At 34.7% G+C, this 25,896-nt stretch overlaps 1 long non-coding RNA gene across 1 annotated transcript in view; it reads left to right on the top strand.

Moving 5' to 3' along the window:
* Nucleotides 1–225: 225 nt before the first annotated feature.
* LOC124972319 (uncharacterized) overlaps nucleotides 226–25,896 on the top strand; it is a 50,484-nt gene continuing 24,813 nt past the window's right edge. Inside the window, exon 1 of the long non-coding RNA XR_007106448.1 lies at nucleotides 226–338. This is a non-coding gene — a long non-coding RNA (uncharacterized LOC124972319). The remainder of the gene's footprint in view (nucleotides 339–25,896) is intronic.

The following is a 25,896-nucleotide window of genomic DNA, read 5'->3' on the forward strand; positions in this document are numbered from 1 at the left end:
TAAACAAAACCATGTTGCTCAGATAATATTTTGTATTAAAAACTGTTGTTGTTCTTATATGTTCCATACCATTTATCGGTTTAGAAAAGGTATAAGTTTGAATATTTGAAAAGTACCTCTTAGATAAACAAGAAAATGCAGCATATTTTTTATTTTGTAAATGTTTTAATCTTTCTCACAATCTATTATCTTCTCTGGTAGGATTTTCTTTTTCATCATGGTCTCTACTTCCTTGTGACTCAACGTCTAATGGTCATGTTTTGATGGTGGTTTAAACAACACAAGAGAAGCCAGTTTCCATTAAGGAAACACACTCAAATACATTATATGCGTTCCAGGTATGTTCTTAATTTTTCTTTTCTTTGTTGAATAACACAAAGTGATATCATTCCATTAACCTATTTCTCTTTCAAGATTTAGCACATTTCAATATTATTGTCCTGATGTAAAGATGTGAAATACAAACAAGATTACCTTCCCAATGATGAAATCTCTGTGGCTTACTGATAAAACTGTAATAAAAGTAGAAACAGAAGTTTTGCTTTAATATCATTATTATGGCAGAGGTAGATATCTAACCATGTCTTAGTTTTTTTGGAAGCAGTGATATCTGCTGTGGGATATGGTGCATCAGTTGAAAATGTGACCTAATTAGGTGGCTATAATGACATTCATACGAAAGTGCTGAACAACTTCTAAAGCATATTCCTTGGGAAAAGATAAAATGAAGACTTACATAAAGTCTATCAGTTTTTCTCTTGTGTGGAAGAAAAGCCAAATAAGCAGACGTTAAACCATTTTGAAGTCATTTGAAGGGAAGTTTCAAGAACATAAGAAAAGGAAGCTTAAACCCTGGGGCTGACCAGACAGACTTCCTTTGCAACCTTGAACAAAGGCTGTTGTCTTTAACTTTTTCCCCCAGTTTTTAAAATGAGAATGATTGGATTTTGTTTCCTCTAAAGTCCTTGAAGTGATTAATTGCTGCATATTTCTAAAGGCCTTTGAAAACTGAAGGACTGAAATAAAACATTATGTTTCCCCTCTTGATCATGGCATATCTGTTAATTTCCCTGAAACCAGTTTTCATTTCACTGCCCACTTTTTAACCTACAGATTATTTTTCTTGAGAGGTGTTTTCCTAAGAAAGGGATGAACTAAGCCCCCGATGAGTATTTTGGATGGGACCATGAGTTTCAGATTCTTTTTCCATTTCTTTATTTTCTCTTATTTTAAAACAAGTCCTTTATGTTTTCTTCTTACCCTCTTCATGAAATACATCAAACATAGAGAAAAACACAAGAGAACAATGTGAAACTTCTCATGCATGTATCCATATTCAACTGGATTTTTCCAGATGTATTTTTAATAGAAATAAAATATTACATAAAGGTGAAACTGCAAATGTGTTTCTTCCTAACCCCATTTGCTTTTCTCCATGAGTCAACCACTGTCTTCAAAATACATGCATCCCTCAATCAATTTTTAATGTGGTATAAAGCCTTGGGGAATTTTAAGTGTACATAGAAGATATGGCACAATATATAATCATCTTCCACATGGTGTTTATGTGTGTGTTTTGTTTTTTGTTTTGGGTTTTTTTTTTTTGTACCAGGGATTAAACTCAAGGGCATTTTTAACCAGAGTCACTTCCCCAGCCCTTTTTAAAATTTCGAGACAGGGTCTTACTAAGTGGCTGAAGCTGGCCTTGAACTCTCAATCCTTCTGTCTCAGTGTCCCCAGGTGCTGGGATTACAGGGAGTGCCACTGCAGCCAGTTTCAACTTGTTGTAGTTGTTTTTTTTTTTTTTTTTTTTTAAATTTTTAAAATTGCGGATGGACACAATACCTTTATTTTATTTATTCATTTTTATGTGGTGCTGAGAATTGAACCCAGTGCCTCACACATGCTTGGCAAGCACTTTACCACTGAGTCACTACCCGCACCCCTCAACTTGTTTTTAATTCAACAATAACATGTTTCAAAATTTAACCAACTTGATGCCAATGAGCTCAGTTTGCTTGATATGCATGTTCTTCTTCCCATTTTGGTGAATATTAGTGTTCTTATACATTTCTAACTATTAAAGACAAACATCACAATGAACAATTGTTGCAAACGTGTAAATTTCTAATTTGTACTTTTGCAGGACATTTTGAATCAGAGGTAACATATATTCAACTACTTCAAATTGTTTTCTAGATTGGTTATCACTCCACTATCAGATTATGAGATTCATTGTGACCTCAGTCTCTCTAATTCTTGAGATTCTCAGGTTTTTAAATCCTAGTTCATCTGGTAGATATTAAATGGTATTTTATGTTTCACGTATGTTTGACATAAAATTTGCATGTAGTAAATTTCACCCTATACAGTTTTATGAATTTTGAAAAATGCACACACTAGCATAATGACAAAGATAATCAAGATATAGAACATTTCCCTTGTACTGCTTCATAGCCAAATCTTCTGTGCACCCCTAGCCTTATCAGTTGTTTGTCTTTTTTTTAACATATTTAAAACCTTAGTGGATAGACTCTTGTGCATCTCATCAAATGTGCATTTCCCATCTGTACCATGAGTTTTCTGTTCATGTCATGCATCAGCATGGAATCCATTTGAATATAAGTACAATCACTTGCTGTATAATAACATTTTGGTCAATAAAAGATCTCATATACGATAGTGGCCCCATGAGATGATTTTACCTAGTGGCCTCATAACCATTTTAATTCATATGCATACATTCTCTGATGTTCACATAATGAAATCATCAAACAATGCATTTCTCAGAATGTATTCTTGTCATTAAGCAATGCATGACTAATTGAAATGCTTACATATCATGGTTTAAATTAAAATAGATTTAACTTTGTGAGCTAAGCAGTTCGTGATTGGCAGTGAGTCAAAGATATTATCAAACATTCATCATGTATTTCCCCCCTCATCCTTTAGCTAGTGGGTTTTTATTTTTTAAATACTCACAAATATTGCTGTATTGATGCAAGATGACTGATGCCTATACAGGCATAATATTGATTTTCAAGATAGAAAGAATGGAATGAGAATGCCATTTACGTCGATTTTCTAAAAAAAATGATTAGAAAAAAAGAAAAGGCCATCAGCAGGCACCCGCTTAAGTCTTCTTGGTTAGAATTAGTTTGTGTATTTGAGCAGGTGTTATAAAACATTTCCTTGGAGTTTGATGGAAAGAAATCAATGTATAAATTAATGTGGAGAAATAAACGTGGTATAACACTGAATGTATTCAGACCTTTTTTATATTTTGATCAAATTTTATATTTTTCCATGTACAAAAAATGTAAAATTTGGCATACTTTATTAGATGTATTTTTGCATACTTTGTTTTCTATTATCAATTTATGATAATTACATATTGTAATTAATTTTTATGCTTGTTGAACTCTCAAATTGATTGTACTAAATTTTTAAGAGGTTCTTCCTTTTGTCTTCCTCCTTGCCAGGAGTCCTTCCTTATCTCTTTCTCTTGCTACAATTGCTAAGGTTTCTGGGACAATATTGAATGCAAGTAATGATAATGACCAAATCTGTCCTGTTTTTTTTTTTTTTTTTTTTTTTTTTTTAATTCTAAAGGAAACAATTCTAAAACAATACAAGTTTGATATTTGCTATATGGTTTCGATATATGTCATTTATCTGGTGAAAAAATAACTTGTATTTTTATTTACTAAATTTTTTATCACAGAATTAATATCTATCAAATCATTTTTGGTTTTCACTAAATTAAACATGAATTTCCATCTTTATTCAGTCAAAGGAGAATTATATCACTACATTTTTTCCTAATGCTAAACTATATTTTCATTCCTGCATTAATTTCTCTGTGATAATTATTTATCAATAGTTCAAATATGGTACAATGCAGTTTGTTAACATTTTGGCACTTTGGTTCATAAGTAATTGGCCCAGTCTATCAGAACTTCTTTTTAATTCTTTATATCTCTCTATTATTTATTTATTTTCCCCTTTTCCCTAAAAGTGATATATGTAGGGTGATTTTATGAGATTTTTTTTTTTCATTTTGTTAAATTTTTTATTAGCTAGTTTATTCTACATTATCTTGATTTTTACTTTCAAGGGCTTAAAATTTGCAGGGGAAAAATGTTACTTGAATGGAAAACTGTCTAGACACTATTTACATCTCCTCCAAAATCTCTGACTCAGATTCTCTGGAAGTTATTTTACAACTCCATGAATGGTAGATAATTGGTAGCAACCCAAACTAATTCTATATATTGACATGTAAATTATGTCTTGTTTGTTTGAGGTTCAATTGACTTACTGCCCAAGGTGGGAAAACTTTTTCTCTCCCTTTTTATGTACTTATTTAAATATATCCGATCTATAAATCTGTCTTTTGTATTCTTTTAAAAAGTTGTTATAGCATCAGTTTAATTCAATAAACTTTAGCATATATTCAACTATATATCTGTATCAGAGCCACGATTGATCATATTTTGAAACATTATAATCTCAGTTTTTACTCTTAGAAATAGTGTTTAGTAATCAATTCTGACTGTTTCCTTCCTATTTATTCTGGGTTTTGTTCGTTCATGTTATAGTTGAGATATGAAATGTCTCTAAAGGGCTCATGTGTTGAAATCTTGGTTCCCAGCAGGTGGCGCTATTTGGAGTTGTGGAAATTTTGGGAGGTGGGTCTTAGTTGGAAGAACTGGGTCACTGGGATCATGCCTCCTAAGGATATAGTTTTTTCCTGGTCTCTCTCTCTCTCTCTCTCTCTCTCTCTCTCTCTCTCTCTCTCTCTCTCTCTCTCTCTCTCTGCTTCTAGTCTACCATGAGGGTGCCATTTTACTCCAGTACATGCTCCCTACCATAACCTTGACTTAACCATTGACCCAGAACCAATGGAACCCAGGTGACCATGCACTTAAAATTCTGCAACTGTGAGTCAAAATGAATCTTTTCTCCTCTAAGATAATTTTCTCAGGTATTTTGTTATAGGCATGAAATCCTAACTAATACAATTATGCTCTTTGCTTTCTGTTTCATTTTAATTGTTTTTATTCATATGGACTTGATTTTTATAGTTCTTGCAATGCTATGTCTCCAGTTTGATGTATCTTCTGTCTTTCCTCTTGGGAATATGATTATTTGTATGGTTTGGAGCTTCTCATGTATTATTGCCTCATGCACAGTTTGTTTATACTGTGGAATTTCTGTCTACCATGGACTATGGAGAGGTCTTTATAGAATAATTTTCAGCATCTCCAATTACAGTGAGAATGTAAAATAGCAATTCAATCAATGGTGGCCACACCAAGACCAACAGGAGGAGTTTCTTTAAAGGAACTGATAGCTAGTTCTGCCCTTACCAGATACTAGTGGGAAAGTGTCATTTGAATCCTCCAGGAAGCAGATGATAAGTTGGAATTATAAATGACATAGATTTATTGGGGAGTAAGATTTGTAAATAGAAAAGGTAAGAAAGTAATTGGGAGAGAGAGAGTCATGAAATTTCAATACAGATCTAATAAAATCTCTGCTAAAGCAATGGGAAGCTCTAGGATAAAGATGGCCCATAAGAGAATGTCCACATTGTATAGAAATAGCCAGGCCCTTGTCCCAAAGGCTGACTCAGTTATTGACTGGCTATAACCCCATAGGCTATAAAGCTGAGGGCAACCTGTTCAAGTCAGCAAAAGGCTATCAGTTGATGACCCTCCTTATAGCTGTGCAATAAACTATTTGAAGGGCTGTTTTGACCCTTGCGTCTTTGTGTCTGTTAGCAGTCACTTCCATCACTGGGTTTGTGTGAAAACCTTTGTTCACACTTACCAGGGCCTAAATCTACTCTAATACTCCAATCTATTCTTGTTTATATCTCTAGTTCCTCCTTCATTCTAGACACAATAAATTGTTTCTTCTTTCTTTCTAAGCATTAATAGAAGAACAGCAATGTCTTGCCTTGTTAGTCTGCATTTTTGCTTGATTCGATGTATTTGCCTCTCAATGTTCTTTTTTTTCAGAGGGACTAACTAGTGTCAATTAGCACATTTGGAAGAATTACAATAATATCACTGAGACAATAAGTGAAAGTGATTTCTTAGTTCCTGCAAATTCACCTATAAATCATCAAGACTGTTGTAATGGTTAAATATTACTCTATTTCTCACTGAGTCATCTAACAATTTTCATTGACAGTGTTAATGATCACTGAACCAGGAAATTGAGGCCAATGAAAAATGGAAAAGGGATTGTTTCTGTATTCAAGACACTCTGAGTTTAGTTGAGAAAGGGAACAAGGAATAGACAAGAAACAATGTCATGTGAAAATAACATAGTTTGACTATTTCCTACTCAAGGTATGGATAATGGACTACCAGCATCAGTCTTACCATGAACTCCTAAGAGATATAGATTCTCACAGTCACTGCAAATCCCCTGAATCATAATTTGCACTTTAGTAAGATATTCAGATGATCCATGTGCACTTTATGGTTTAAGAAGCGCTAACTTCCACAGAAATACTATAACTGACAGATTTTGGAGAATGAAACTGAATAGCAGTGGAAGGGGTAGAGAGCCCTGAGGGTTACATGAGATCTTAACCTCCTAGTAGGGAAAGATCTTCAGTAAGTAGAGTTAGAAGGAAAGGGCTTAAGTTTTGTGGAACAAAATGTGGTGATCCAATTGCAAAATCTGCCAAGGAAATCTGCAGTATAAACTGAAGAACGCACTGTTATTTTCATTAGTACAGTTTTATGACATATCTAATAAAAGATAACTTGATATCAACATGGATGTTGGGTGTTCTGTGCTACAGGAATTTTGATAAGACACATGAGGTTCTTTTAATAAGTCATTAACTACAACTAACATGGTCCAGGTTTATAATGAATTTCATTAGGAAGTAAATTTTTCTTTTGCATGGCACTTGGTGACTTGGTTTTCTTTTTAGAGCAATATGCTCTGTTACATGCTTTCCTCTAGAAGGAAGAGTCAGATGTTTTTATAAACACTTCTCCCCATAGCATCTTGTATGCACTTTACATACTGCCCCCCCCCCAAAAAAAGAGTGTCTTTCACCCTCTGTGAAGTGAGCACTAACTTTCTAATGCAGATTCACATGTTCTGAAATGGTGGAAATGCGACTTTTGTTATACGTTAAAATATTCTTTTGAGTTCCTGCCCACAGGTAAATTGTAGTTAGAGGTTTCACTCTTGCCTGTCAGCCTTCCACCATGTGTGGATACTCTTCCTCCCCTTGGAGAGATGCCGCAGCAGGCCCCCATCCTAGATGCAGAGAGCAGAGCTCACCAGACAATCAAACTAGCTGGCACCTTGACCTTGCACTTCCCAAATCCCAGAATTGGGAGAAGACTAATTCTCATCCTTTGTAAATTATCTGTCATGTGGCATATTTTCATATATTTCCTGATTAACAGGTTGAAAAGTACCTGAAACTTCCCTATTATTTTAATATGTCCGTATACTATCCCAGGAACGTCTACTAAGTGAACATCATTTGTGTATTTACTATCATTGCTATAGATGAAATTGCAGAATTTCTTTAAACAGGAGATAGTGTTAAGGGCATAGCTATCATCATTATAATTTTGTGACTAGGCAGTTTTCACTATTTCCATAGGGCCTCATAATTTGTCCAAATTTATCTTAGGTTATCCTTTGTCACAAAAGAAAATAAAACCAAAGAAATGGAAATTTGTCTTTAGGAAAAATAATGGTTTTGACTGATTAAATTAGTTTTCAATATTTGCAAGATTTTATTGCAAGTATTTATCTCCTGTGACTATCTTCTCTGTGAACATGGTGTGTATGTATGTGTTGTGCATGTACGTATGTTTCTATAAAAGCCTGAATATACCTTCAGTGGGAATTATCCTTTTACTCTGTTTATTGAGATTTTAAGAACCTTGGTGTTTTTCCTCTCTATCTGGTTTCATGTTGAAAGAATTGATGCTTTAAAAGCTCATGTGCATGACTAGTTGTCTGGTTATGTTGCCTTGTCATGAAGAATTATGGACGATGGTGTGATTTATGGGCTGACCCATGTAACTCTAGTCTTAATGCAAAATAGTTGACATTTGTGCAAAATGGTTAAATGCTTTATGTTGGTCCTTACCACTTTTTTCCTCTTAGTTTCCCTGGTTGTTTTTATCACCTTCCTCAGTTGTTTGAAGATACACATATACAATGACTTAGTTCTAGAACAGCATTAAAGAAAAGATTTCATGTAAGCCAGTAAAGGGGAAAATTGTTTAAGAGAAAGTTAAACAACAGAAAATAAGGAAAATAAGGAGTCCACTAGTCAAGAGAAGCTATTATATTGCTTTTGAAAAAGTATTTGACTACTTGAATGTCATAGAAAATAGACAAATCTTTTTAGAAATTAGAATATTTTTAAAAAGCAACAGCTTTGTCTGAATTTCAGTTAGAGGCATTTAGTTGCTTCTGTCTGTTTTTATTTTAAAAATCAGGGCTTAATCTTTAAAAAACAGATCAAAGTTGTTTGGATTTTCAAATGATTGTATAAAAGAATTTATCATGGCAGAGATCTTTACGTGTTTAGTACAATGAATATGTTGTGGTAATTCTCTCATTTTTTAAATGTATTTTTTTTATTTTGATTCATTGTTTTTCTGATTGTACACGAAGTATAGTCGCATCTTTTGTGTAATTATGCATGTACATAGGGTAATGATGTTTGTCTCACTCTGTTATTTTTCCTTCCTCCCACCCCCTCCACAACCCTCTTTTTCCTCTATACAATGCATCCTTCCTCCATTCCTGCCTCCCTCCTACCCGCCATTATATATCATCATCCGCTTATCAGAGAGATCATTCAGTCTTTGGTTTTTTGGGATTGGTTTATCTCACTTAGCAAGATATTCTCCAACTGCATTTGTGGTAACTCTCTTTGCTTTCCTATTTGAAGGGGAATTTGTATTGTCTAATACTGCAGCACACAAGTAAATGAACTAAATAAGAGACACAGAAAAGGGAGGAATTCTGACCAAACCATGATGAGTCTAGATTTGTTCTCTTCACTTTTCTCCTTGACATTTGTCTACATTTATCAATATTTTGACTGAAACTTATTATTTCAATTTGGAGGAATTCTTGTCTTTTTTCTCCCTATGTTGGAGTGAACCAGCAATTCTTTCAGCAGGGGGCTTCTTCTGTGTTGTGATGGCTGGCAGGTAGAGTATAGATGGTTTTTACTATTTTTAACTGAAGTGATGGGTTCCAGAATTATTATCCTATGTGTGACATCCTCCTAGCATCCCTATCTTCAAATCTCCTGCTTTGGATGCTCTTTGATAGTAAGGCAGTTAGGTAATCAATCACATACTGAATTAATTCTCAGGTAGAGGATGGGATCTTGGAAAAGATACCACACGGTTGTTTTTAGTGCAAAAGGATTTAAACTAATAGAACAGGAGGAAAGAACTCAAGTCAGTTTAGACTCTAGTCTAAACAGTATTGCTGCCAAACCTTGGTAAGCATTCAACATGAAGCTGGGTCTATATATCACAATGGGGAGAAGCTACATATCTTTCTCAAATTCCTCATTGTTAAGGTAGGATAAATATGACTCATCTCATAAATGTCTGTAAGAAGCAAGAGGCAGAGAAGTAAGTACACTGAAAATGGAAATATTTCTTAAAGACAATTCAGAGCCAATGGAAGCTACACTAGTTGGAAACTTAAACTATTCTATCTTTTCTAAAAGTGAAGCATGTTTTAAATATTAAGCTATGTTTTTATTCTTGGGAAATTTTAATGTTGCTCAGCCAAATCCTCACATATTTGCTTATTCTCTTTTCTAGAATATTTGTATATACAAATTTACTTACTTTCATAGTAAGCAAAATGCCTGGTTACCCAAAGCTACTAATCCAAGAGGAAGCATTCCTGCCAGAAGCATGTCTAGCATGAGTTAGAAAGAGAAAAACTGAGCAAAATCTCAAACTGGTCGAGCAATTTTTTTCTGATGAACAACGCTGAAAGCAATGCATGACCACTTCACAGCTGTGCAAGGTTTGGATTTTAGAGCAATCAACATCTCCTCTTCCATTCATAAAGCTGTGAGGTTGACACAATCCTTCAGTGTTTACAAGTATCAGTCTGAGAGGTGAGATTGGGTGCCAAGAACTTCCAACAATGCAACATTAAAAATGCAATTGTTAATATTTTAAATTGCTTCTCCCCAGTATAATAGCTACTCACTGCCTGCTCAGTCAAGGGCATTTTAAAAGAGTGTACAGAGGCTGGAAAGTCTATTTTTCAATTTTAAAATAATTATAGATTTTTTTGGAAGAGGTAAATTGAGTTATTCCAACATAAATTGGAAAGAAGTAATTTCATCATCCAGTTTATTTTAAAATTTTAATTATTTTAATGCAAAATGTAAATAATACACCATGTTATTGTGAAATATAAACCCATGCCAGATTACCATGTTAACCTCTCCTAAGTAATGATTCCAGGTGCATTAAATACATTCAAACTAATATGTGAGCATCACCACTATCTTCAGAGCATTGTTCATCTTCCCCAATTGAAACTCTGCACCCATTAAGGGATGCCTCCCTAATGTTCCCTTTCTCCAGGTTCTGGCTGTACCTTTCCACTTCCTGCTCCTATGAACTTGTCCACTGTAGGTAATATGTGTAAGTGGGCTCATACGACATTTGTCCTTTGGTGCCTGGTTTATTTCACTGAGCATGTCCTTAAGATTCATCCATATTGTAGCATGGGTCAGAATCCCCTTCTTTCTTAAGCCTAAATAATATTCTATTGTGTGTATATACCATGTTTTGTTCATTCATTCATCTGTTTATGGGCCCAAGCCTTGGTTCTTGTGAATAATGCTAATCAATTTCATTTTGAAAGGAAAGACCTTGAAATCAAAGAGTTACTGTTTCATCATAGGGTTTCATGGTGGATTAGGGGACAGCAAATTCCATTGAAGATGGGAACTCCAGACACAATGTATTAAAGCCAGATGTATTTGTGTGTGTGCATGTGTTTGTGTACGTCCATGAAGTAGAACTGGAAATCTTTGTATCATGCAAAATATCCAGTCTCCCAGGTGACTATCTTATGCTTTCTTCTTTATAATCATTTTAAAAAATTATGAAAAGAAACCAAATCAGGTCATTTTATGCAGAAGCAGCTTCTGATTTTAGATAGCACAACTCTTTTATTTGTCATTCTGTAGTTTGTAATGGGAATACAGGTTTCTATGGTTTTCCCCATAGGCAAAGCCAGGTCTTAATTGGGCATGGGTCACCCATCTACTATCCATCTGTTTGCAGGTGAAAGGTGACTTGACTGCCTTATCTTTTGGAATAGAGAGATATGTGTTCCATTCACCTGTGTTTCTTATGGGGTGGGGCTCTGATCCAGAGTTTAGGGGTTCTATGAGGGAATCCTCAATGGGATGCCTTTGAATTGCTTGAGTCATATTAGTCCTGAAGGTAAGGTGCTATTATTCAATGTCCACCCAAGTCCTGAGATCAGCCCTCCTTAAAGCCATGCTTGAGTAGCCCACAAATGATAGCATCCCAGATCTGAAGATTTTGGACCTTTGGTTCAAAATGCACTTCAGCCATGTTTATGTTTCAGATAAAGTGCTTACAGCACTGTCGCTGACCTTTCGGCCCCCATCTCCTTGTGCTTGTGCTTCCAGGAGAAAGTGATACTTAATTCCAATCTTCACTTTTATTAGCTCTTAGAGTGAACTAGGATTTCAGTCCAGTCTTATCTCTGGTATAAACATCCTGTTACATTCCTCTCTTGACCATATCTTGGAGAAAGTGATTAAACACACATCATCAGGAGAACAAACACAATCTTAATTCTTCCTCCCTCTCCTCTTTCTTCTTTTCTTTCCTGATCCATCTCTCCTTCCCGTCCTGTTGTCCTGTCTCTTCCCTCCATTCCTCCCCTTTTCTTCTTTCTTTGTTCCCTCCCTCTTTCCCTGTTTTCTTTCTTTTCAAATTCATAGCATATAAGTTGAAATTTCAAGACAATGCAATTCTGTAATTTAAAGTTTAAAGGAGTATGCTTTTTTCCATTTTTCTCATGACGATAATTTTATAGCACTGTAAACAAAAAACATGTTCTTCATAATTTCTTTTATTTCTCAAGAGGTAATAAAACATTCTCTGTGGAACAATAGAGTGATCTATGGTTGGTCTTTTTAAGTGTCTCACAAATGTTTGAAACATAATTCTGTCCTCCAGTAGTATTCCCTTCTTGCATTCTCAACATTTTCAGTAAGAAAACATTGTCTCTTTTTTTGTACATGGTATTAACCCAGGAGGCTTTAACCACTGAGACATACACCCAGTCCTGTCTCCCCTTTTTTTTAAAAAACTGGAGACAATGTGTCACTAAGTTGCTTATGGCCTCGCTAAGTTGCTGAGTCTGGCCTCAAATTTGCAATCCTCCTGCTTCAGCCTCTGGAGTTACTAGGATTACAGGCTGCACCATAGCACCCACCACAGCATTGCTTCTTGAAGTTCTCAAAATAAGGTGCTCTTATCTCATAAGGCCTTCTTGCTGCATCATACCATGGTGGAGGGCACCATGTGGTAAAAGAGCCCATGTGCACATGAGAAAGACAAGAATGAGCAAGAATTGGGCATGGAGGTGTGCAACAGTAGTCCCAGTAGCTTGGGAGGCTGAGGTAGGAGGATCACAAGTTCAAAGTCAGCCTCAGCAACTTAGCAAGGCCCTGAGCTTAGCAAGACCCTGTCTCAAAATAAAAAATAAAAAGGGGTGGGGATGTGACTCAGGCGGTTAAGCACCCCTAGGTTTACTCCCTAGTACCAAAAATAAATAAATAAATATAAATAAATAAATATATAATTTATATAAATAAATAAATAAATTCACAAATAAATAAATATATAAATAAAATGAATGGGTCAGGTAGTGTGGAAAGAGGATAGAATTCATCAGAACTTATTCTTACGGCAGAATTTAACATAGCTGAGATTACCTTCACCAGAAGGATGATACACTAATGTATGGGCACTTGCTACAGGTTTGGCTGAATGGTTACTTTGAAGGGATAAGGTTGGAAAGCATTTAGAGGAGAAGTATGTTGATCAACTTCTCAGCATGCATATAGACCCATAGATTCAGGTGTTATGCTCCCATGATTAAAAAAAAAAGCATTAATGCACAAGTTTCCCCACATCCCCGTGACTTAAACACATCTTAAGTTTCCCCCCTCCAATACTGTCCCAGCAATAATGAAGTTTCAAAATAAAATTTGGGGAATATTCAAACTATAGCACTGAAAATCAGACAATTTTTATTTGTGAAGGTTGTTGAATTACAATGAAGTTGTGTTACAATTATGTTATGACAATTTAGTCTATCCTGGACTCTCATGTATAAAGGTCATTAACTGGAGGGAGATAAAGGGATTTTATTTTTGTTTAAATATATATATATATATTTGGTTCTTTTTAATTTGGAATGGGAGACATCAGTTTAGACCTAAGTGAAACTGATAATCTTGAACCCAACTCATTCTGAGGCTCTCTTATGGGTGGAAAAGGTTTGCCATCTGGTATTTATGGAGGTAGGTTTTCCTCAACCTGAGAACGCCATCTTATGCTTGGTTTAGTTACATCCTTGCAAAGTGATGGCTATCTCTTCAGGATCCATCACAACAGTTCTCTATAGTCATTAGACCCAGAACTAGGATCAGGTTTTAGTGTGCTCCAGGATAATAGGCACTGTAAACCAGGATGAAATAGCAAGATTTTGATAATATGTATTGCCAGAAACCTGAGAAATGTATGTAGGAAATGTTCTAAAGGCATTAGCCCCAAAAGCAAATAGTATAATATTAGATTGGATGAAATTAATGACATTGGTATACAACACTATTCAGAGGTGATTCTGAAGGACTGTGTAAAGGTAGATCCATACAAAGGGCAGAAATTCACAAAGTATAATGTTATCCACTGTGTCTGAAGTGAGAATTGACCAGACTGCAGATCTATACCAGTATTTATTGGCACTTGCTAATGGTTTGGTTGAACAGTTATGTTAAAAGTTGTGTCTAGGGAAGAAACATGTTGACTGACTTCTCAACATGCATACAGACCCACCCACTTGGGTATTCTGCAGACCTGTGCTCCACCTGTACCTGGACTCTCTGCATGCCCACACAGCTAGTTCCTTTTTTATTTTTTACATGACAGCAGAGTATCTTTAAATATTATACATACATAGGATAAGTATAATTTGTTCTAATTAGGATCCCATTATTGTGGTTGTACATGATGTGGTATTATGTTTGACATGTATTTATATATGATGACTGAGTAACATACCATTGTGTATATACCAGGATGAAATAGCAAGATTTTGATAATATGTATTGCCAGAAACTTGAGAAATCTATGTAGGAAATTTTCTTTATCTATCCATCTGTTGTAGGGCACCTAGGTTGTTTCCATAGCTTGGCTATTGTGATTGAGCTGCTATAAACATTGATGTGGCTGTATCACGATAGTATGCAGATTTTAAGTCTTTTTGATATAAGCCAAGGAGTGGGATAACTGGATCAAATGGTAGTTCCATTCCAAGTTTTCTAAGGAATCTCCATACTGCTTTCCAGAGTGTTTGCACCAATTTGCACTCCCACCAGCAATGTATAAGTGAACCTCTTTCCCCACATCCTTGCCAACATTTATCGTTGCTTGTATTCTTGATAATTGCCATTCTGACTAGGGTGATATTTAATCTTGATCGAGTTTTGATTTACATTTCTCTAATTACTAGAGATGTTAAACTTTTTTTTTCATGTATTTGTTGACCATTTTGCTTCTTCTTCTGTGAAGTGCCTATTCAGTTCCTTAGCCCATTTATTGCTAGGGCTCTTTGGTTTTTAGGTGTTCAGGTTTTTGAGTTCTTTGTATATCCTGGATATTAATGATCTGTCTGAGGTGCTGTAGGTTCTCTGTTCAAGTTCTTGATTGTTTCCTTTTTATGAAGAAACTTTTTAGTTGGATACCATCCTATTTGTTGATTATTAATTTTACTTCTTGTGCTTTAGGAGTCTTTGTGAGGAAGTCAGTTCCCAAGCTGACATGGCCACACCACTAGGTCTTGATCACATTTTCCCTTCCTGTACTCCAGGACTTGCCTATTGTTTGTTCAGAATTTCCAGGCCAGTTACTGTCTAACTACATTACTAGACTTTGGTGTCTGGTGACTGAGTCATACCTTCTCCAAAGTTCAAACCTCTTCCATTGGTCCATACAGATTTCCCATTTAGATTATACTTATTCCATTACTATAGTTGATGATTTTTATAGTAAACTTCTCCTGTTTAACTAACAATGTTTTTTTAACCTTGTCATTGGTCCCAGATCTAGTATAGTCTTCTTGAGTCAATATGACATTCTTTGAATGTAAAAATCATGAAAAAGCAAAAAAGGTAAGATAGTTATTACATCTTGTGAGGACTATAAGATTAGTGAAGGTAATTGAGGATATTTTCTTATTATTTGTAATATTTATATTTTTCATAAGGAAGATTTTTCTTATGTTATACAGGTAACAGCACAAAATAAAAAGTTTTCCTTTTAACATGTCAAAAATATTTCATTATGCTTGCACATGTATAATTATGAACCTACTTATAAATTTACAGTTTATGAAAATATTCAGTGAAATTCATTTAGATCCATATATTAATTTTATATTGAGGTAATATATTGTGTTATCACTGGTCTGATCCATCTTTAATTTTAACTTGTAGGTAAAAATAAATTGTAGCAAAACATCTGTTTGCCATACATGGGCAGATATGATTTGGAGGATTTCTGCTAGTTATCAATTCTTAAATTTTGTGTTAGTTAGCTTTTCTCAAGATTGGGGTAACAAAGACATAAGCGTGTAATTTTTCATTATTTCTCCATCAGAATAAATGGAATATTTATTTTGGAAAAAATACAAAATTCATGATCTTGTAATTTCAACTGTATCTAAAAGATATATTAATTTTAAATATAGATCATATTCCTCTCTACATTTAGTACCTGTACTTGTCACTAAACCATTAAAACATTTTAATAATTCATCTCTGGCACACCTCCTTCACTACACAAACACACACACACACACACACACACACACACACACAGAAATGTATGGATGCATAAATATCACACTAGTTTAAAAGTTCCAAAGTTTGTAAATTCTAGATTGTGAGCTAGATACTGTGATTTCTTAAAAGGTTTGAGTTAAACCCTATACATACAATGTTGTGATTCATTAAAAAAAACAAAAACAAAAACAAAAAGACAAATCTGTCCAGGAATATATTAGGAAATAAAAAAGGCTAAGAAGTCTTACGTGTAGTGGAAATTGTTAAAATCTCAGTTTTATTTCCTTCAAAATTACATGGTGATAGTGAACCTAATTAAAATGTAGAGTTTACAGCAATCAATATTTTGCCTCTGATTTTTGTCTGCCTTGGCATAGACATAAGCTAAAATAGTCTTGTTAAAAATGAAAATGGAATAATATGAAGACAAACTTGATCAGCTGCTCACCAAGTCAAATTGCAATCTGTTGTATTATCTCTCTGTTCATAGTGCTGTGGTTGTCTAATCAAATATGATAATGCTGAATTAAGTGCATGCATTAAAAAAAATAAATCACCTTCTGAAAGGCTCATTAGGATTTACCTTGTGATTGCAGGGTTTCTTCTTTGATGTTCTTATTGAAGAGACATACTTTGGTAATTGAATGTTTTTAAAAATTGCTTCTGATCTTTCTTAAAAAGAAAATGAAGAAGGAATGAAGAAGTGGAGTAGTATTGAATTTATTGTCTGAAGTTGTACAGACAGGGCTTAGGAATTCAGGGAGTATTACTAAAGGAGCAAGCAGCTTGCTGGATGTGGATAGGTGCTGGTGTAAGATAGGATCCAAATCATATCTGAGGAGATCTTAGTTATTAGGAATACAAAATCTAAAAAAATATGTTATTTGCCAAAGCAGAGTAAGTACAAAAGTTAATTTTAAAGTTTTATAATCACTGGAAGTCATAGAGGTCTACAGTGGAAGAAACAGACAGTCCTGGAAGTCTTTACTCCATACGCTGGCTTTGGGACAGACTAAGAGAGGTAGTGATTAGATAAACAGAAGATATGGAGATGGAGAGTGGGTGTGAAAGTATTTTCAATGGGAGATATGTAATTTTAAAAAGGTGGAAAAAACAGAAAAATAAGCTTAACACAGAATGACTTATTAATCTTGACCCATTGGTTACAACATATTTACTCTTTATTTTACACATAAACTAAATCTTTTTCACCATAATTAATAACCTCTCTTAATAGGCATTTATTGATAAAAATGGATGCTGACCATTGAAGCTGGCATTATAACCTATACACGTCCCATCTGCAAAATGGGTCAATAATGCAACTCCTCCAAGGTAGTTTGAAGGTAGAATGAGACCTGGGATTAAATGATGTAAGTCATGCTTCACCTCCATAGACAAATGCAACTTCAAAGCATGCTTAACAATCCTATGTATTATTACATGACAGGATACCACTTCTCACCACCCGGAATGGCCAAAGTAGTTCAGAATATGAAGAATTTGGAACAGGTGCATACTCTCAACCAGAGTATAGAAAGGTACTGAAAAACTAGTGTAGTGAATTGGCCTACCCTATGACCTAGCAATTCCATTCCTACTTGTATGCCAAAGAGAAATGAGTACATGCTTCCAGAAAATAACTTGTATCAAAATGTTTAGGAAGGCTTGTTATAAAAGTCTAGCATTAGGGAAAGCAAAACAAAATAAGTATGCATCAATAGAATGGAAAGTCATACCATAATTCTTACAATGGAATACAACCAAGTAATAAAGAAAACAAACAAGAGTGATGTATGTACAATGGACAGAACATTTGTGTCCCTGACCCCTGCAGAAATTCAAAACACTCAAGTTGATGTTCTTAGAAGATAGAGCCCTTGATAGGTTATTAGATCTTGAGTATAGCATCCTCAAGTATGAAATCAGTGCTCACATAAAAGAATCCCAGATCCTTCATCCCTCCTGCATGTGAAGACACAACCAGGGCACCATCTATGAACCATTAGGAAGAACTTCACCACAGACTGAATCTGCCAGCACCTTGATCTTGAGGAATAAACTTTTATTGTTTATAATCCACTCTGCTTATGGTATTTTGTTATAGCAGTCTGATTAGACTAAAACAATATGAAACAACATGGATCAGTAAATATCAAAAAATTCATATGGAGTGACAAGTGATTCAGTCACAAAACCTGACATCCTTCAGTATATCCACCTGTATGGTGTTCAAGAGAAGGCCAAACCAATCTACAGTGACAGGAAACAGAAGAGTGGGTGTCTGAGGATAGGAGCAGCTTGAAAATTGATTAGGAAGAGTCTAGAGAAAACTTTGGGGGACTCTGGGTATATTCTGTGTTTTGATCAGGGTGGCAGCTGAATGGTACATGTGTGTCTCAACTAAAAAAAGCTACTGGCAGATTTGTTCACTTGCTATATGTAAAGATAATTATCTAAATAAATAGTTTGGTGGATGAATGCATAAATTAATACAAATATAACCTCAATATAAAAATACTTGCTAATTGTTTTCTACTACTACTGCTAATTATTATTTTTAGTTTTATTGTTATTTGTATTTTCCCATATTAGATGGCAAATGTCTATGTCATATCTATAACTGGGGGACATGGCTTGAATTAAAAGAAGACAAGAGCCTGTTGTGTGTAACATGTTTTTTGGTAGTCCACTCTTATTGAATCTAGTTTCTTGCTGGCTCTGTGAATTTTAGCAAGTCACTTAAATTCCCTAACCCTTCATTCATACTCTTAATACAGGTAATAATTGTACCTGCAATAGTTTTATGAAGACTAAAACATTTATAAGATAGTTTGTAGTGTTATTATTTTTTTTATTTTCATCTGTTCTTGCTAATTAATCCTTCTTGATTTTGGACAGACTCTGTTGAAAATATAGTTTTAATTTAGTTTTTGGTAACATTATACTCTTACTTAAATACTTCTTAATATTATTTGACCTAAGAGATTTATAAAAATCACTTATGTATTAATTCATTGTATTTTTGATGACTATTTGTGGATCATCACTCTGGTTACTGTTTAGCTTTTCTAAAATTTAATCATGTCACTATAGTAAACATGATTAGTATGATATCCTAGGAAATCGAAAGCTTATTATAATAAAATGTAAGCTGCTTGCTTGAGGTAAAAAGCTTCACTGTATTTGTGATTGTTGCCATTTATTTTGCACATAATCTAGAACCTAGTACAAGCCTAATGCAGTAAATAATTATTGCACTATTAAATCAATATGTTTGATAAACAGAACCTACCCCTTATGTAACATGCCCAAATTATCCCCTCGTGAAAATCAAGAAGGTTGAAGCAACCTGCGAATGTGTGTGTGTGTGTGTGTGTGTGTGTGTGTGTGTGTGTGCTTTCATGAAATGCACCAGGAGTCTCTAAAATAGGAGTCTCAAATAAGATAGACTTTGAATCCAGAAAATGGTCTGTATCTGTATCAGAAATGATTTTCTTTGGATGCTCAGGACTTTGTGTGATTACAGGACAGCAGTCTTGGAATTGTGTTGGTATGACGAGGTGTCTAGAGAGAGGAAAGCAGGATATAAGAAATCTGTGAAATAGAGAAAAAAAATCCATAACCAGTGACAGCAGGTCAAACAGGTTGTTGGGCCAACTTTTAGGCTCATACAGGTTTCTATGAAATTTGTCAGGTTATTTTCCCTCCAGTATTGTAATTGTTTGAATGGAGCTCAAAACCAGAACCATTTCTTTGCACTTCTAACACCCTTGCTTCTCTTTATTTCTTTTCTTATTTTGATGTTAGTAGAATTTTATCCAATAATTTAATTTCATAGCAGATGACAAAATACAGACTTAAAAATCCAGCCACGGATTAATCTGGAAGAGTTCTGTATTAAATGTCCTGTCAAAAAGCCTAAAGGAAATGATAATTCTATAGGAGCATTTGTACTAAAAAAAAAAAAAAAAAAAAAAAAAAAAAAAAAAAAAAAAAAAAGGTGAGTTGTGAGCTATGTTAAGATAAGAAAATGTTTATTATCACAGAATGGAAGCCAAAGTAGGGAGGAAAGTTCATGTAGGGCAGTTTCAAAAAGCAAATATTTGTGAAATTGTTTTTATAGTATAAATTGAAACAAGTATGAAATCAGACTGCATCTGTACCTCTCTGTCCAATTGTTGATTTAGGAAGATATTGCCTCTCCACAGTGAAATCTGAGAATACCTTGAGGATCTATTATAATGGAGGAGGGGGCCATAACTGGAATTAAGAGTGAGACAATGTAATATGTATGACTTATTATAATATGTAATATATAATAGTATCATGTAATAATGTAATTAATTAGTATATAACCTTTCATATATAATGTTATCTATTAATAATTTTTAATAATGCTAATACTCTTCTTGAGAAACTTAGCATTTTGGAAAACAATGTTAGAGCTGGCTTTGGAAATGATATTGTATGTAACCATAGAAAAACAAGCAGAAAGACCTCCATCGAGTGTTTTTCTATAAAACAATTATCTTGCACACTATCATAATAACAATTACCTTGCACCCTATCATAATAACAATTTGAAGAAAGAGAGGAAAAGTTAGGGATTAATGAAGATTGAGGAAGAATAAAGAGATATCAGTTACATGAAATGTATGATGTTAGTTTGGATTCTGCATCACTGGGAAAAAAGAATGGTATTGGCAAAAGTTGAATTTGGACTTCATATTAGTTTCAAAAAGCAAATATTTGTGGAAATAACAAATAAGCAAATAACAATATTGTAATAATATCAGATATTCCAAGTTCTATCATTGTGTTGCAGATTGTATAAGCACCTACCCTCATTCTTAGGAAATATTAATGTATTCAAAGGTGAAGAGTCAAGATGGATGCAACTCACTCTTAAGTGGTTCAACACATAAAACTAAAACAGGTATGTCATACATATACCCATGTTGATAATGATACCCATATGCATATCTGTATCCATGTATAGGGAGGAAAAGAACGGTAAAACAAATGCCACAAATTAGCAATGATTTGCAACTCAAAGTGAAATGTATATTGCAACTCACTGTATCTTCTTGCAACAATGTAATTTTATTTTCTTAATAAAAGGAGTTTTTAAAGTGAAATAAACCAAATCCAAAAAACCGAAGACCAAATGTTTTCTCTGATATGTGGAAGCTATTTCACAATAAGGGGTGGGGGAGATAAGGAAGAATAGAGGTACTTTATATTAGGTAGAGGGGAGTGAAGGGAGGGGAAAGTGTATGGGGGTAGGAATGATAGTAGAGTGAAACAGCCATTTTTACCTCATGTACATATATGACTACATGACCCATGTGATCCTACAATTTAATCAGAAAAATGAGAGATTATACTTTATGTGCGAGCTACCCAAATGTATAAATGCATTCTACTGTCATGTACAACTAATTAGAACAAATAAAATAAAAATTTTTAAAAAAAGAATATAATTGAGAGAAAATTTGCTTAAGTGCTGCAGACATAACTATGGACTAAATCTGAGAATTGACTGGGAAAGGTCAAGATAAGCTAGATAGTTGCAATCTTATGATATATTCATAAGATGGTTTTAACTAAATACTCTTGGAATAGACTATTAATGAGAGTATTGAAAGTTTTGAAACTGGAGTAATGACTCATTAACAATGTTATAAAAGTTCTTAAAGCTAGGAGTATATGATTCTAAAAAATGTTGCTAAAGTTCAATTTTAAAATATTAAAAGTGGTTGCCATTTACCTTAATGGACATAATGACAACTTGATTGAACTTTTTAATTTCGGAAATGCTGTTGGGACTCATGGAACCTATTTGGTCAATGTATATTTTGAGTTGGATTGCATTTAACTTAAGGTTAACCTCGTACTTGCCTAGGGTAGACTCAACTACACGTTTCTGATTGATGTTGATTTATGATCAGGGCATTACAATTATATAGTGGCTAAATATTAGGTAAATTAAGTCAATTTACCTTTCATTATAATAACCCTATTTCTCTCGCTCTCCATCCCTCTTTTTGTGTTTGTAACTCATGAGGGCACACCCTCTTTATTCTCAGCTATGAGTAAAAGCTAATTTGAAGTATGACTGTCACTTCGTGCATTTTTGTTGCTTGGGGCAAAGTGTACACCACTTGTGACCCTTGCCTGTGTCCCTGAGATATTTCAGTCTTTGCAGTTAAGCATAATTGGCAGTAGAATACACTCTGTGCTTAGAGTTGAAAAATAGGTCCCTTTGTTTGGCCAACCTTCATGAATTTCCTTTTATTTCAGTGGCAAATGAAACATTTATGTAAGAAAGAAATATTGTCTTCAGTGGGAAATGCATTGCATGTGTGATATATTTCATATCATGGCAGAGTTTTCTTGAGCCTATACTGTTTTTATTCACATTGTGAATACATGACTTTTCTTCAGGGGTCAGGATTTTCAAGTAACCATTATTTGCATTTGCAGAATGAGATGATAAATGTTAAATATTTTTATAGTCAAATATCATTTTTAACTAAAGTTCCCAATAAAACGCTTTCCCTTTTTATATGAATTCCTTTGCAAATTAAAAATAATATCAGATTATGTGAAGCAGGAGAACCAGAGCTTACTCATGGAAGGTGAGGGGCATGTCACTGCCACACTGTCATTCTGGTGAACCTTGATAATCCATCTTGACTTTGTCTTTCCACTTAATCTAGCCCCGCTCAGCAAGTGACATTACATGGTCTAAGGTTCAGGAAGGGCATGTTGAATAGTGTCTCCAAGTGGTCTGACTGACTTAATATTTGAAGAATTTATGAGCCATGGGGCAGTGGAGAGTCTTGTAGCTATGTATGGCCCTGGAGAGATGTGCTGGTGTGAGTTGGAATGACATCCATCAGTTAGTTGTCAAGAAGTAGAACCACAAAGCAGACAGAGCAGGAAGAAAAGTGAGAGGCAAACAGATCTGTGCTGAAACCCTTTGAACATTTTGGATTCTGTTGTGAGAAACGTGTGTCTGTACATGTGCCTCTTGGAGATAGATCCCTGAGAACTTTCCAGGGATCATGTGCTTGGGAGCTGACAGTGCACTAACTAACTGGGTTTACAGAAGCCTCTGGCCTTTCCACCTTGACTCCTTTCTTCCTAATAAAGCATTAAGATCTTCCCAGTCATTTTAAGAAGTCAACTCTGAGCCCTTTGGGACTTTATTAAGTACGGTAATTCCATTGCCTTAAACATAAACCCTTTGACACATCCCCTGACAGTAATCCATTCCTTGCAGAGCTTAGGGCCCTGAGCAGCCACAGCATGTTTTCATTATAGAGCTCTGTCCAGAGCTTCAAGTATTGATGAGATCCCTTAAGTTTGACCACCTAACAAAGACTGCATTGCAATCCCAGGCTCAGCTTGCTACAAGGGAATATAGTGTCCTGAGTGTATGATCAGGCGGTAGTTAAAAAAATTTGGATTTAATATTTGCCCTTCTCCTTGTTAATACCTTCCCCCCGCACACACTTAAAGATTTGGAACCTCTTTTCTTAATTGATCCTGAATATACATCTGGAAAGTTGAACTTCATTATATAGACAGAGCCTGACTTTTGTTTACATTCAACCATCACGTGAGGTAAGTGACTAGTGTTATAGATTCTGCATGCATTTCAAAGAATATCTCCCACTTATTTTTCTGTGCTTTAAGAATATAATATAACTCAGAGATTGCCACTTCAAGGGTTCTCCAAAGCCCATGACAGCAAAGGTATCTCTTGAAGCTTGATAGAAATGCAGGATCTCAGCCTGCACACCAAATCTGCTGAATTCAAATCTGTATGTTCACAAAATCCACAGATGATTCTAACGTATTTTGAACTTTGGGAGGTCCTGATAAGAGGGGATTTGGTTGATGCTTCTCAGTTAGTTTGCCTGTAATATCAGATCCAATTAACCTTTTATTTCACCCTACAACCCTACTGCACAACATAAAAAGTATTCTAAGTGAATTTTTTTTTCACTGCTAAAATTCATTTGGGAAAATTATATTTTTATGCTAAACAGTTAAAATATATCAAAAACATTTTATCCACTAGTCATAAATCTTTAAGAAAAGAGAATTTTATAATCCAGACTTTTAAGAAAACTATCAGCAACTAGGAGAGGGACAGGAGGTTTGCACTTAACCTGGTAATTTCAGACGTGAGTCTTGCTCCTCTTATTTTCCACGTGAAATTGGGAGGCACATGAGGCTCTGGAGCTCCGCTCCACCTCTAGCATGACACTATGTGGGTTCACACTCAGACCTAGTTCACCAGCTCTCTTTCTCCTTTCCTTTCTACTGTTATTCACAGAAGACAATTCAGAAAAAAAAAAAAAAGACTTTCCTTTAAAACCATTGTCAGGTGTAGGACTTCTCAACCTTAACACTGTTGACTTTTGAGATTGGGTAATTCTTTGTTGTGAGGGTCTGTCCCCCACACCTACCAGTAGTACAAAACCATCCCTTTTAACACCATTCTGTCACGTCCCTGCCAGCTGACTGATAACAAGAAAAATGTGCCTAGACATTGCAAAATATCCCCCCTGGGGCAAAATGGTACCCAGTGAGAACCATTGACTTAGAAATATGTATGTGCTTTTATTATTCCTAACTTTAACATGATTTTCTCTATCATCTACTTCCTTATGAGACTGACCTCTTTGAACCAAATTAGAAGTTCCAGGTAACTAAGGCTCTAAACCTTTCACAACCAATGTTTGTTTGCTTTCTCCAAACTTTGTTCAAGATATGTAGTTCACAAAAATAAGAGAGAGCCTTCAGCATCTGCTTAATTATTTTAACAGGTGTGCTCACAAGCTTCTGAGTCTTATTTTTCAGTTGCATTGATATCATTGGAGTGGTTTTAGTGGAATGGTTAATCACGCCGGCCCTTGAGCCCACAACTGTGTGGTCTTGGGTAAGTCACTTCTACTCTTTTCCCTGAAAAACACAGTTCTACTTGATAAGTTTGTTGTGAGAATTAAATGGCATTGTTAATACTACTTAGAATTATATCTAACACAAAGAAGAGCAATACATTTTTATTGTTATTATCCCTTTGGGTCTTATCTATACCTCAGTATCTTGTCAGGAACAGAGGACAACAAGGATCCCTTGAACAAATGCAGAGTCTATATTTATGAATTTTATTCAGTGCAGAATTTTAGCTTATATTTAACATCTCTAATTTATGTGAAATATCTAATTTCTATCATGAATTTTTTTCCAGGCATTAAGAATAAACTGAACATGCAAATCAATTGTTAAAATTGGCTACCCTTAAACCAATTCTTAAAATGTTCAAAAATGGTCAACACTAACCAATATGCAGAAAGCTATTTTGGGGGCTTTGGGTGGATGGGGAGGTAAATTGAAAAGGGTACCAAAGAGGCTTCTGAGGCTGCTCATTTCTCCCTTTTGTTAAAAAAAAAATCATCTTGGAGCGGGTTACAAAAAAGTGTTGGTTTATAAAAATCCACTGAGTTATTCACTTAGGTTTAAGTAGATTATTTCTGTTTCAGTAAAATTTCAAACATACTCTACACAAATCAGTTATAGAAAAAATGAAAACCATGTTTTAAAACTAACTATTGTTTTGGGAAACTAGAAAGTTCCAGAGATAATATATTTTGTGTATTTTGTTGAATAGTTCTAGTATTACTCTACAGTTTTCTAGGGAAGCCTGATTT

Source organism: Sciurus carolinensis, chromosome 2 (genome assembly GCF_902686445.1).
Source record: "Sciurus carolinensis chromosome 2, mSciCar1.2, whole genome shotgun sequence".
Classification (NCBI taxonomy): Eukaryota; Metazoa; Chordata; class Mammalia; order Rodentia; family Sciuridae; genus Sciurus; species Sciurus carolinensis.